Source organism: Amphibalanus amphitrite, unplaced genomic scaffold (assembly GCF_019059575.1).
Source record: "Amphibalanus amphitrite isolate SeventyFive unplaced genomic scaffold, NRLGWU_Aamphi_draft 000155F_arrow, whole genome shotgun sequence".
Taxonomy (NCBI): Eukaryota; Metazoa; Arthropoda; class Thecostraca; order Balanomorpha; family Balanidae; genus Amphibalanus; species Amphibalanus amphitrite.
In genome coordinates, this window is record NW_024881650.1 from 585,533 (window position 1) to 598,271 (window position 12,739).

A 12,739-nucleotide genomic window follows, 5' to 3' on the forward strand; every position below is an offset into this window, starting at 1 on the left:
AGGCCATCAGTGCGGTCGGCCACGTCCCATCACCGCCCCAGCAGAGGTCGGGGACGGTTCGCCCTCGGGGAAATAGACGCCACACAGCTGTATGATTGGGTCTCGCGTCCGCCGGCGTCCACGGGGCAGGGACAACAATTTGACGAAAACATATGGAGGCGAGTCTGATGCAAACAGAACCAGGCGGGCATTGAGACGCAGGCAAAATGTATAATTTTCAATTGCTGGCGGAACTGTAAAGTCAGGAGCTAGGTGGTATTAATTAAGCCGTGTTCATTTGACTGTTAATGATTGAAGATTAAAACGACCAGGAACTGGATGTAGGTACCTACTGATAGGAGGCATCACTTAACATATCATGCGGGTCACAAAGACAACACAGCGCGGAAGCGTCCTGCAAAAAAAAACATCCTTGCTAGAAATGGACAGAAGTTACGGGGATTTCAAAATTAAAACATGCATTCTGCATGACTGTTTTACGGCATCGGATCCACTACGCATTTTCCGAATAAATTTTCCACCAAAGCAAATAAGTCGGCACCTGCAGCTGGAAGATAAGGCTACTAAATGTTATTTACGCAGACGTTCTGTAACAGCCTGGCGATATCTCGGCAGAACTTCGAATGAGATGGTGTTGCAATAAAAAGTTTACTGCGCCGCGAAATGCATTTATCAGGCCTATGCAGAAGGCGCCTTGAAAATAAAGTCAAATATTATCTGGCGCATCAGCGACGTTTGGTGCGGAATATTGCACCAAAATTATTCTATCGAAGTCCATCAAATAGCATAAAAGGAAGATCCCACGTAGCTTCCGTTCCATGAGCGCGGCCGACTCTCCGCAGAATCTCACTCGGCTCGAAAGGCCATCAAAGCTGATGGCTCAGAAACGAAATGCGGTGGCCGACTATTCGAGCAATGGCCGGGGGCGGGTTCGCGGCCAGCGGACCAGTAAAGGACTAATTCGGACGATCAAACCCGCCATTCTCATTCCGCCAAGTGCCCGGGCAGACTGCGAGACCACCGGGGAGGCGGGCGATCACCGGCTGACGCAGGGGGTCGCCGGGGTCCCACAGAACGGCTCCCTGTCCAGCTCCGCGGCCGCCGGTCGAGGGAACAGCCAGAAGGACGTCGAAGCGTATAGTGACCCCTGTACAGTATGGGATGAACGTCTCCTCGCATCGCAAGTGGTCGCCAATGACGCCAATGATCAGGGCGGAGAGATGGCATCGACGATGAGGGCCATAAGGACGATGGCGGCTGGGGAATGGCGCGATGACGGTATGGAAATAAGGACGATGCCGGCGGGGGAATGGTTCGGTGACGGCATGGGAATAGCGAGATGACGGCGCGGGAATGACAGCGGGGAGCATGAGCTGGTGACGAGATACGGCGAGCTGGCGGCGAGATACAGTGAGCTGGCGGACGAGCTCCGGTGAGTTGACGGCAGCGCTGCAATGTCCACCCCGCAGTGCGGCGAGCCCCAAATGCACGGACCCTGCTGAGGTGGGCGCGGCGGTGGGGTGACACGGTAGCCGTCACCGGCCGAACCCTCAGAGCACCGCCCGGCTCTCTAATCACCGTCCAGCGGCGCGGCTGGGAGACCGGGGTAGCCCGACACGCAAAGCGGCGAGGGGGGAAGGGGGTCAGACGGTCGGAGCGGCTCCTAAATCATCCGACCGTCACCGCGGGGAGGCTGGCCATAACAGCAGCGAGCTGAGGGGGAGCGGCACCGGCGAGCGAGCTAAGTCGTTTGTGGAATTTGAAATAATCGCGAACTTATTGCGTGCCAGTGAGCCGCAATTCAACTTTACCGAGTTCCCAGACAAGGCCTAAAATTTCACGATTTATTTGCCAAAGTTGACCGCAGTATCTATTGTTGTTGCAAACTTCCGCAGCGTCGCTCACAGAAATAGTGAAATGGCGTACAGTCTCGGTCGTAGCTTAACATGCGGGTCAGTGAGCCGGCCCGGGGAATCGATGTCGCCACAAGTTAGAGTCTGCCAATACGGACAGCTTTTACGGCGACATACGGAGCAATCCGGTCGCGCTGCGCCGGCCCGGCCAGCCGCGGCCGCCATCTTCGTCAGGCCGAGCCGTGTGGCCGGCGCTCTGCCCGGACCGGTTCAAAGGGCCCCACCTGTCAGCGCGACCAGCTGAGCTCCAGTCAACACATCTGACCTGTCAGCGCGGCCAGCTGAGCTCCAGTCGACACATCTGACCGATACAGTTACCCAGAGCCTAGGACGCTCGACGGACGGCTCAGAAGTCGAGGACCGCCCTCCGCGAGCGGCAATCGGATCAGTTTCGGCGCAGACGCATTTGATCGCCTTGAGCCGAGAGCCAGCTGCCTGTGAGAGGATCTCCGACGGGTGAGCTGGTTTGAAGCCGTCTTCTGTCGAGTGGATGGATTAGCGTGCGGCAACGCACCACCATATCCCTGGCGAGAAACTTCCTTGTAAGAAGGATGTTGAAGCTTTATGTGATACTCTGCAGAATTTGTGTTTTTGTCGGCATCGACAGAAATTTTGTTCATGCCTTAATTAGCAAAGCCGTGTTCGTAACTGCAGTTCCCAGGCCACTAGCATTGCAAACCCTGGGCAAAAAAGCGGCTGAAATTATCAAGGCGAGGCTATATTACAGGAAAAAATAATCATTTGGTATAACGGCCTCAAGCCGAGATAAATCGTACCCGAAGCAGATGCCTTCCGTGAAATAATCCGCCGCGCAGCACCCGTTCATCCTGACAGATCTCTCAGGAGCTGCTGGATCGGTTCCGTGTTTGCCTGCAAAACTTTCAAATCACTGGTGTGTAATGATTAATTGAGCCCGCGCTGTAGCTTTCAATAGGCCAGCAGCCAGTGCAGCTGCGCCGTATCGAGTTGCAGCTGCAGCTCAACACCAGAGCAGTGCCGGCCGTGGGGAAGCTGACGGCGCTCTGTTCCCATCTCGTTAGGGACGGCTGGTCCCTCGGTTCCGCCTCACACACACGGCGGGGCCCGGTGGGCCCGTGGCTCGCACTACAGCCGGTGCCGTCACAGTCTGTTCGTTAGTCGCCGGCTGCTGTCGCTGCTCTCAGTTTGACAGTCGCACTGAGCTGACAGCCATCATCAGAGAACGGGGACGGTCTTGTTAATTCCGTGTTCAGCCGGCGAGCTCGGAGCCGAGAGCGCCTGAAGGCCTATTAGAGCGCCGCCCGACAGGCTGCGCTTATTACAGAAGGGTCGCTGGTCCCGAGAAAAATGAAGCGGCGGTGCAGTTGAAAGAAGAGATTGCATCGGAAGGTTTATTAGGAGCACGGAAATAAGAGTGGGATGTTGGTGGCATTTGTTTTCATCCGGTGAGAGGTGAGCTAGCGGCTCTATTCCGCGAAGACCCGGCTAACCGGCCCCACTGCCGGCCACTCAATAACACTCCTCACCCCGCCGCCCAGCCGCTGGAAAAATAGCGCCCAGATGCTCCTATTGATCCGTGCAGTGCCTGCGGTAAACAGCCGCATGCCTTATCCAAGGAGAGCGGTTCACGCACGTCCGGGAGAGTGATGGCGTCCGAACGGGTCCGGAATTCCTCCCGGACCCCGAGCCCACTTCGGCGGGCTGTTTGGATCACGGGCAGTGGCGGCGTCCATACAGATCCCGTCCCTTTCACAGAGTGGAGCTACGCAGCACTTAAACACTTACGTAAATGGTGTGCCAACATCGAATCAGAGCGGTGATGTTCCAGCGAGATGGTCGCTCAGGCCTCGCCGAGCGGTAGGATTGTGAAAGGTTCAGTTGGTTGCATGCAGGCGCTGCGGGTGATACCTATGACCCCCCCCCCCGTGAAGTAAGAGGATGGCGGTGCTGTCTGCGCGGATCGAATCACGGTGGGGGTGAGGACGCTGACTCAGGTAATCGTGAATCAGATCACGTGGAACGCCCGGATGGTTTGACCATCATTCTTGCACATAAAGTTAGGCAACACTTAGAGTGAGGAATATGTATGAACGACGAAATACTTACACGAGTAGATAAGTACTTATTGTCATATCACTTGTTCTATGAAAATAGCCTCAGGTCAAGGCAGGGAGGTCAGAAAGTCACCCATCCACAGCAGCTGGCAGCCGTCAGCAAATAACAACCACCATCTGCATCCCTCGGAAACCGTCACAGGCGTCGGCACTCGGCAGTAGTGGGTGATGCCTTCCCTAGGTCTAAAGAGTGTCAGCGCCATACGGTGACCCACAGCCGTGGCGGGCGGCTACCGTGACGGTCAGTAGGTTCGTGACGGCCCCCCTCGCCCTCCTGTGGCCATCGTCAGTCAGTACGGAGTAGCCCGCCGCCGGACAGTGTCATGGCGTGCCGGCGGTCAGGACGGTCAGCGGCGGTCAGCGACGGTCAGCGGACGGTCAGCGCCACGCCCATCCGGGGTCAGCGCCGGCACCGCACTAATGCACTCCGACTCAATGGCGGCTTCACCTGCGGCCAGGTTATTCTCGTCCTGAGTGATGTCCGTAAGGAGGATATCACGTTGCGTCAGCGTGGTTCGTAGGACGGCCTGAGTGAGGTCTTTGTCCTAGGCTACAACTCGCGTGCCGAAAGGTCCTCGCTGACCCCTTTAAGGTGCCGCATTCATCACTTTAAGACATCCAATTAATTATAGATTAGGAAAATGGTCATATTACTGGCTCCGTGCCAGCTATATCGGCTGAGACCAATCACGATTTGAGAAGATAAATTAGAGATCAACATCGCGGAATTATTGCAATAACTAATGACACCATGCTGGCTGAACCATAACTCCCAAACCGCCCGGCTATCGACTGGCTGAAGCCACCACATACTCCGTCACATGAAAAATGTACCGTAATGCTTACCTTGCCTGAAGCCACAGCATTAGCAGGCCTACATTTTTAGATTGCAGGCTTTGGTGATACTTCAGACCACATAGTTACAAGCATGAAACACCGGGAATGTAAATGTTACAGGAAAAATGTATTCAACTCTTCCCTACAAACTACCGATTCGTAGGCAGATCACTGAAACGAGCTATCGAACGTCCCAGCACAGCGTTAAGCTCACACAGTGTCCCCAAAACCTGTCAGTTTCCGGCATTCGATTCGACTCACGCAAAGCCGTAAAATCGTTTGACGCAGCCCTTCGACGAACTAATAAACCATATTGAAATGAATCAGCTGGAATTGTCGTGACAGGAAACGCCCACGCCGGCTCTGATCAAAAGCTTTCAGCGGGATGAAAGTCGGCCGCAGTGCGGCCAAAGCCGATCGCAGACCTCAGAGGCCGTGTGTCCGCGAGCAACTGAGCGCTGCAGGCACTACTGACAGCATTAAACGCTCGTCTGCCACTCAACAATCATGCACAGTCAATGGAAATATGCATTAATAAACAGAGCTCAACCCTGTTGAGTTGGGATAACCAAGCCTGAGTTGAATCCGACAAAAGTTTGCTAAAATAAAGCCCGGGCTAAAAGCGACCTATCAGTCACGTCTTCTAGTCAGGAGGATAAGGCCAAAAATCACAGCACAAAAATCAGCTCCACCCGCTCCACCCGCTCCACCCGTTCCACCGAGGCGGGCCGGGCCGCCTTGAGCTGCCGCGGTGCCGGCTGGTCGGCACCCAGCGCGGATTTCGATATCGTGCCGCGGCAACGTGGAACATGTTGTCATCAACTGTCACCAACATCAGATCTGCCCGAGAGTTCAAACGCGCTATTCGATAGAAAGTGCCATAGAACTGTCGCTGCTTCTCGTCACACAGTGCATTCATTTTGTGTTTGCACCGCTTTTAGCCTCACATTTTAAACCTTCACCTTTTTATGTATTTTATGAATATGGCGAGTGTCTGCTCTAATGTCTCGTTTTATTCTGTCGTTCCATGAGTGCGCTATCTTGTATTGACGCAAATCCCGAAAAGCCATCATGTGGACGGATTTTAGATGAATACATACATACATACATACATACATACATACGTACATGCACGCAGAGCCAGGCAAATCCTGCAACGACCACGACTGAAGTCGCTCCTCGCCCTCACCCCCAGCCCCCCCCCCCCCAGATTAGCACGCACTTAGCGCCCAGCGGTCTGACGTCGAACCTTTGGCCAAAGGCAGTACAATGCTCTAGCATTGATCTGCTAGCAGCATGTCAAATAGACTAGGGTCCCGAGTAAATAGACTAGGTACAGATATAAGATGGTCCATAGGGAAGAACCTTTGAATATGAAAAGATTTGGTTAAAATAAGAATGTAAAATAACAACAGCATCATCAATATTCATTGGAATTGGGGCGTTCTGTCTCAATCTTATTGAAGACAGCATTACTTTCAATAATATCCGCCAAAGCAGCTGCACCCCGGCTGTTAACAGCCTTCAGAGCAGGTTTATCAGAAGTTTACCGATGGTCTGACGTGTAAAACCGCGGCAGTCGTTACTGTTGCACTTCAAACAAGTCAGCGACCACCACGAGTCATGTGAAAAGCCTCGCTGGCTGTCCGCCCAGTGATCGCTCTCAGTGTAGGTACTCACATACCGCAGAACAGTAAATTGCTGGGAGCTGGGACAACTGCGCTCTGCATCGCGACAAATCACGATGCACCAGCAGCAGAAGCTTATTTATTTGCAAACGTGAAACTCGGGACTTGAATGCGCATGCAGTGAAGATATCGCTCATACGCGATGTGTCAACAAAAACGTCAAATGACAGCCGTTCGTCAATGAAGACGCCATCAATGAGCTCCCCAGTCCGCGACTTTGTGTCGGTGCTGACCCCCGTCAATAATATGGCCAGAGGGACTTTGTGTCCGATAGAGCTGAACGGATGTCCAGTTCCGAGCAGCCCGACACCGACGTCGATTCTGCAAACACCATCGGCGGCAGCTGATTCCCGGCATAGGAACCAGTCCAGCCAAACTATTATAGGCTGTCGTCCACGAAAATTGGACACATATTGCCACTAACGCCGAGTGGAGGAAGTTCAAATGATATTCGCCCACGACGAAATAGTGTTAAAGCGATGAAAAAAGACCAACCAAAGTCGGAAATAGAAGACAGACGACAACAAAGTCGCGAAAGACACGAAATCAGACACACGAGTAGAGGCTCCAACTATACACTAGAGCGAACAGCCAGGGTGTCCGATGAGAGCCGTATTCGGCGCGGGACCCCTCCTTTGCCGCACTCTCGGCGGCAAATACGACTCACGCTCAGCGGCCGAGGCACCGCCCAGGACCAGCGGACGAGGCAGCGTTCAGGACCGGCGGACGAGGCACCGTTCAGGACCGGCGGACGAGGCACCGTTCAGGACCGGCGGACGAGGCACCGTTCAGGACCGGGAGCGCCGGACAAACGGTTCACCAGCGTGTCGCTCCAGGGCGGCGATAACAATCGGTGGTGATCCACAGACTGCTCGGCGACATGAGCTCCCTATCGACCATCCGGCAGGAGTTGAACCTACTTCACAAGACAACCGGCACATAAGCAGCTATCGTGCAACTTCTGCGTTCAAATAGTGGTATCCAGCCCATGAATTGAACCGACCCCACCACACCACATCAGCGGCATTCGGAGATAGCTCGTAAACGTAGCTACCACCACCACAATCCAAAGACCCTGTACTGAGTGTACACTCTCACGCGCGCGCGCCTGTGCAGACAGCCGCCCCCGCCCCTCACCCTGTACTCGCATCGGCCGGCCTCATTCGGCCCAACGAGAGGCCCACAGCCGCGCGTTTCGTCGCTGCGCGGCAGCCGCCTCACTACAACAGGGAAATGAAATAGCACTCAGCAGCTCGTGTCGGATGGAGCCTCCGACGGAGGGAGGGTAACAAGGGGGGGAGGGCAACGGACTGACGACGACGGTCATCGACACTGGCTCAGAACGTGCGGCATAGGTATCTGTGATGTCAAACTTTAAGACTAGATGGTACTGAAACTCAGATACGCATTTGAAACTTGATGCATAATAATTTGCATCACCTTCTAGCATCCACAACGGACGTTTATTGAAAATAAAGAAGGAAAAACGTGGACTACTTGTGCGTTGCTGTGGGTGAAGGCGAAATAAACACCTTTCCTCGACCTATGGAATCGACCGGTCCAATAAAAACGGCTGAGCACCTCAGTTGGTAATTTTCCAGAAATGTGAGATCAGTCGGGGATAGAATCAAATGCATCGCGTGTATTCCTATTCCATCAGGCTTGAAGTTCTCATGAAGAATTTAGTACCACCCCTAGCACCGATCATAATATTCCACCGGGCACGCAACTGGCATGGCTGTTGCCTATCTATCGAATATAACGCGAATTCGACAGACACACCCTAGCTGCGCTCACCACAGTCGTGGGTTGAGCTTGGCCTCTTCTTTTCATGAGTCCCCTCCCCTTACCTCCCCTGACATTCCCCAGTATGTAGCGGCCCTCTGACTGCACCTCCGCCGACACAACACAGCCAGCCCTCCCTCTGATCTCACCATCAACCACATCACTTCACCCGTCCTTCATTCTGTAGTCCCCCCCCCCCCCCTCTAAAGAACTCAGCTGGCCTGGTCGCCCTCTGTCCCCATCCTGCACCTCAGGCGGCCACTCCCCTCACTGTCGGCCGCCAGCTCATTGGACGCGCGCTAACACACTGAACGGCTCTGATTTGTGGTGCAATTTCGCCGGTAAATGAGAACTTCCAGTGCGCGAAATGACTTCGCCCGGCCATGGGCTAGGCCGCAGGCTCGCTGTCAGTGGAGGTGAACGGGTTGAAGCGAGGTGTGATTCATTGTCGGGAAATGGAATGTGGCGTCATGGTGAACATACGAGAAACGATGTACATGCATACATGAAGCGATGTGCATGTCGCGCTTAGGAGTGCGCCTGGTCGCAGTCCGGCCCGGAGCGGCTGTCCGCTGTCCCAGCTCAGACCAGCCAGGCTTAACTCTACTTTGTCACAGTTGGTACAACGCTCTCGCCTGGGTTTTATGTTGAAAGCAGGATGTAGGGCAAGGCTCATATAAATTCCGCACGCCCAAAGCAATGTTGATCGCCTTCACAACAAAGACTCTAAAGTGTGTTGAGGAACAATTATCATTTTATTTAAAAACAAACGGCGCAGTTTGGGGTGGAAAACATAACGTCAAAGTTTCTTATACATAGTTAGGTATTTACTGAAAGATGATTCACTGTTTTGGTAGTGTTGCGTAACCAGAGTATCAAGGTAGGTAATTGACAATCAAAGTCTAGCTCAAGCCTAACAATGAGCCACCAAGCCCTGCTGACCACTGACGCATTACACGCCTGCAGGACAGCAGCGAAGGCGGAGGTAGCCGCTGGCTATATACCGCCCTGCTAACCGCTCCGCCACGAGCGCAGCGGCCGGGAGGCGCGCTCAGCACGGGGCCACTCGGCCCCGTGGCGTCATTGTGGTCCGGTCAATAGACGGAGCTGTTAACGGGCGTCCAGCGGGCGCGGCGCGCTGGGCTGCTGGTGTCAGCGGGTGAACCGCGCTGATCCGGCACGACCAGCGGTCGGCGCACACCGGGAGTGTAAATGTGACAGGAAAAATGTATTCAACTCTTCCCTACAAAAATGTACCGGCAGCCCACCGGTAGGGGTGACCGGTGGGCTGCCGGGGGCGGACACATTCGAAAAGAATGTGTCCATCTTCGATGTTTTATTTAGTAGCGGTAAAAAGCTGCACCTCACAGATACGAGGGTCGTCAGAACACGAAGTGCCGCCAACGCACGCCTCTGCTGTCCCCGTTTACTAGGAACTCACAGGTCGTAAGCCAACTGAACGGTCTCGCGCTCCTAAATATCAATGAAGAGGGGCAAGCGACAGAAGAAATCCTGATTGGAAAAGTTTGTCCTCATTTTCGCCGCGCCGCGTACGCACTGCTGCATTTTCATTCACCAAGTTGGCAAACTCAATTCGTTTTCCGGTCCCAAACGCCTATGGGGGCGGTGCTTTCAAGGATAGCCTGAGTAAGGAGATTTCCTTTCAGACGCACATGTGCAGCAAAAACACTGCGGCATCTCAGCTAATCTAATAAAATAGATTACGGAGCCACATTTCAGGAAACAGCACTCGGGCGAAAATGTAATAAAATGATAACGAAGCCACGTTCTAAAGAAACCACATTTCATCGAGGCCAGAATAAAGCACGACATCCATGTTCTGATACGGTCAGCTGCCGATGATTATGAACAGCATCTTGGAATTCCACAGTATCAGTGACGACATCTAGCGCCTCCATCAGCTGACTGCCGTGCCACAGCTGACCTCCCGGCTGACGCCTGACGCTCGCGGGTCTGCCGCCGATCCGGACTAGCCGGGGGCCGCGGCACGGAGCCGCGTGTCACCTGCATGCCGCCGTCTCATCGGCACAGCGCCGCCGCCACCGCACGCCGTATGAATATTGGATGGCGCGGCGGGCGCGGCTGAGCACTGGGTGTTGGCCGTCAGTGCCAGCGCGGTACAGACCCGGTACCGGCCGCCGCCGCCGCCGCCGGCATCGACAAAACGACGCGCCGTCTGGAGGGGCGGCCGACACGGCGGCGACGTCCCCAGTGAGGTGACGGGCGTGCCCCCTCCCCCCCCACCTCCCCCGCGACGGGCCGGGCCGGGCCGCGGGGACAGATCAGTCGTCTGTATACCACCTACAGACTCCGTCCAGCCAGGGACAGTCCCAGAGTGTGGGGATCCCCCTCCTTCGCCGCCTGTGTTCTGCAGCACCGTTCAATATTTGCCCCCGAGAGTATACACTTGTCACAAGTGCCACCGCCGTGGGCATATCCAGACGCGCTTGGTGGGATATACCAGTCAATCAGATGATGCAGTTTTCCAGTAGATAACCTACAGGCTAAGCCGGAAATAGCACTGCTGTGGAAAAGCTCGGCTGCGGAAAAAGCCCATATATCAAAGCAGATTCTCCGAGGAGCAAGTTACTGAACAATCCCGGCAATCAGGCCGTGGGGAGGAGTCTGGTGTCGATTTCAGGAGCAGATGACGGGAGCCTGAGGCCGCCGAGTCAGAGCGGACCGAGCCAGCCCGGCGGCAGCGGCCGGCGCAGAAAATCAATCGCCTGTGGCCCATGATCGGCCGGCGGCTAATTCTCCAATCAAACAGCGCGCTGCTGTCGCTCCAAATCGGCGCCGGAAATCCTCATCAAATCACGGCCGAGTGCCGTGCTGAGCAGGGCTGCGGAGTCGATGGATTTTCGGCGACTCCGACTCCGACTCCGACTCCGGCTTTCAAAAACCAGCTCCGACTCCGACTCCGACTCCGGGCAGAATTGTCGACTCCGACCGACTCCAACTCCCGACTCCGACTCCGCAGACCTAGCAGGGCTGCGGAGTCGACAGATTTTCGATGACTCCGACTCCGACTCCGGCTCGGGTTTCTAAAATCGACTCCGACTCCGACTCCGACTCCGGTCACAACTGTCGACTCCGACCGACTCCGACTCCGACTCCGACTCCGACTCCGCAGCCCTGGTGCTGAGGCCGTGGCCGGGAAGACTGCCGTGCTGCAGCCGTGGCCGGGCCGAGCACGGCCGGCTGATCAGCGGAAGTAACCAACACGCCATCACCGGCCGGCCCGCGCCCTCCGCGGCTCCGGGTGGGGCAGAGACGGCAGGGGAGGGGTTCCTCTGACGGAGCCCGGCCCGTCAGGTGAGCCATTAGCGGGACACAGAGGACTGGCGTCGGCCGTCGCTGCGACAGCACCTGGTGTGAACGGAGTGACTCCTAATGGCCGGCCGTTTCTCGGATGGCTACAAATGAGAGTGCCGGACCGCGGGCGGCGCGCAGCTCAGAGAAAGGCCCAGTTCAGAGTATGCCGCTGAGAATACGGGCCAAGTTGGCCGGTATATGAGCCTCTCGAAGTTGGCCAAATTCTGGCCGTCACGGCGACTCCTGGGAGGGAGACGACACACCGGTGCGTCGAACGAGTTCAGGAACGACTCGGAGGGACGGCCGCTTCCAGGGACGGCCCAGTCCCGGCGGCGGCTGTGGGCTGAAATGTCACGAGCGTACCGAAACCTGAGAACGCCGCTGGGAAGCGCTATGGGAACGAGCTCGGGCGGGAAACTGTGGTATAGTTTCTGAGGAGTCGTGAGGACTGTCTGAGAGGACGGACGCACCCGCGCGCCCCGAGAACGGACGGACGGACGGACGGACGGACGGACGGACGGACGGACGGACGGACGCGGCGCGGCGCCCGTCCTATTTATACAGCTCCCGTGTCCCCGGACCGGCGAGTATTTTTATCCACCGCCGGCAGCCTTGGCTCCGCTGCCGAACAATGTCGGGATGGTGAGTCGGCGCCGGCGCCCTGATAACCGAACAGCAGCCGCTGGGGACCTGACAACACCTGACAGCAGCCACTATCGCCCAGACAACACCTGACAGCAGCCACCGGCGCCCTGACAACACCTGACAGCAGCCACCGGTGACCTGACCACCTGACAGCAGCCACCGGGGTCCTGTTAACGACTTACTGCACAGCCCTAACTAACCACCTGATAGCAGCCTCCGGCGACCCGACACCAGCGCCCTGACAATCTGACCAGTCACCCAGGCAGCCTGACAGCAGCCACAACCGACGCCCTAACCACCTAACACAGCCACCTAAATGTGACCTTGTCCCTGTTATTTCCTTGTAACAGTATGTCGCGCATGCTAATGTAATCAGCATCATTTGCATACAAATTTCTGTCGACGATTTTGATAAATGCTAAGCATTCATTTCGCCACAACA

General features: G+C 55.7%; 1 protein-coding gene across 1 annotated transcript in view; it reads right to left on the reverse strand.

Annotated features, from left to right (window-relative positions):
- Positions 1–12,739, reverse strand: part of LOC122383098 (RNA pseudouridylate synthase domain-containing protein 2-like) — a 186,621-nt gene that overhangs the window by 95,248 nt on the left and 78,634 nt on the right. The gene's annotated exons all lie outside the window — the stretch shown is intronic.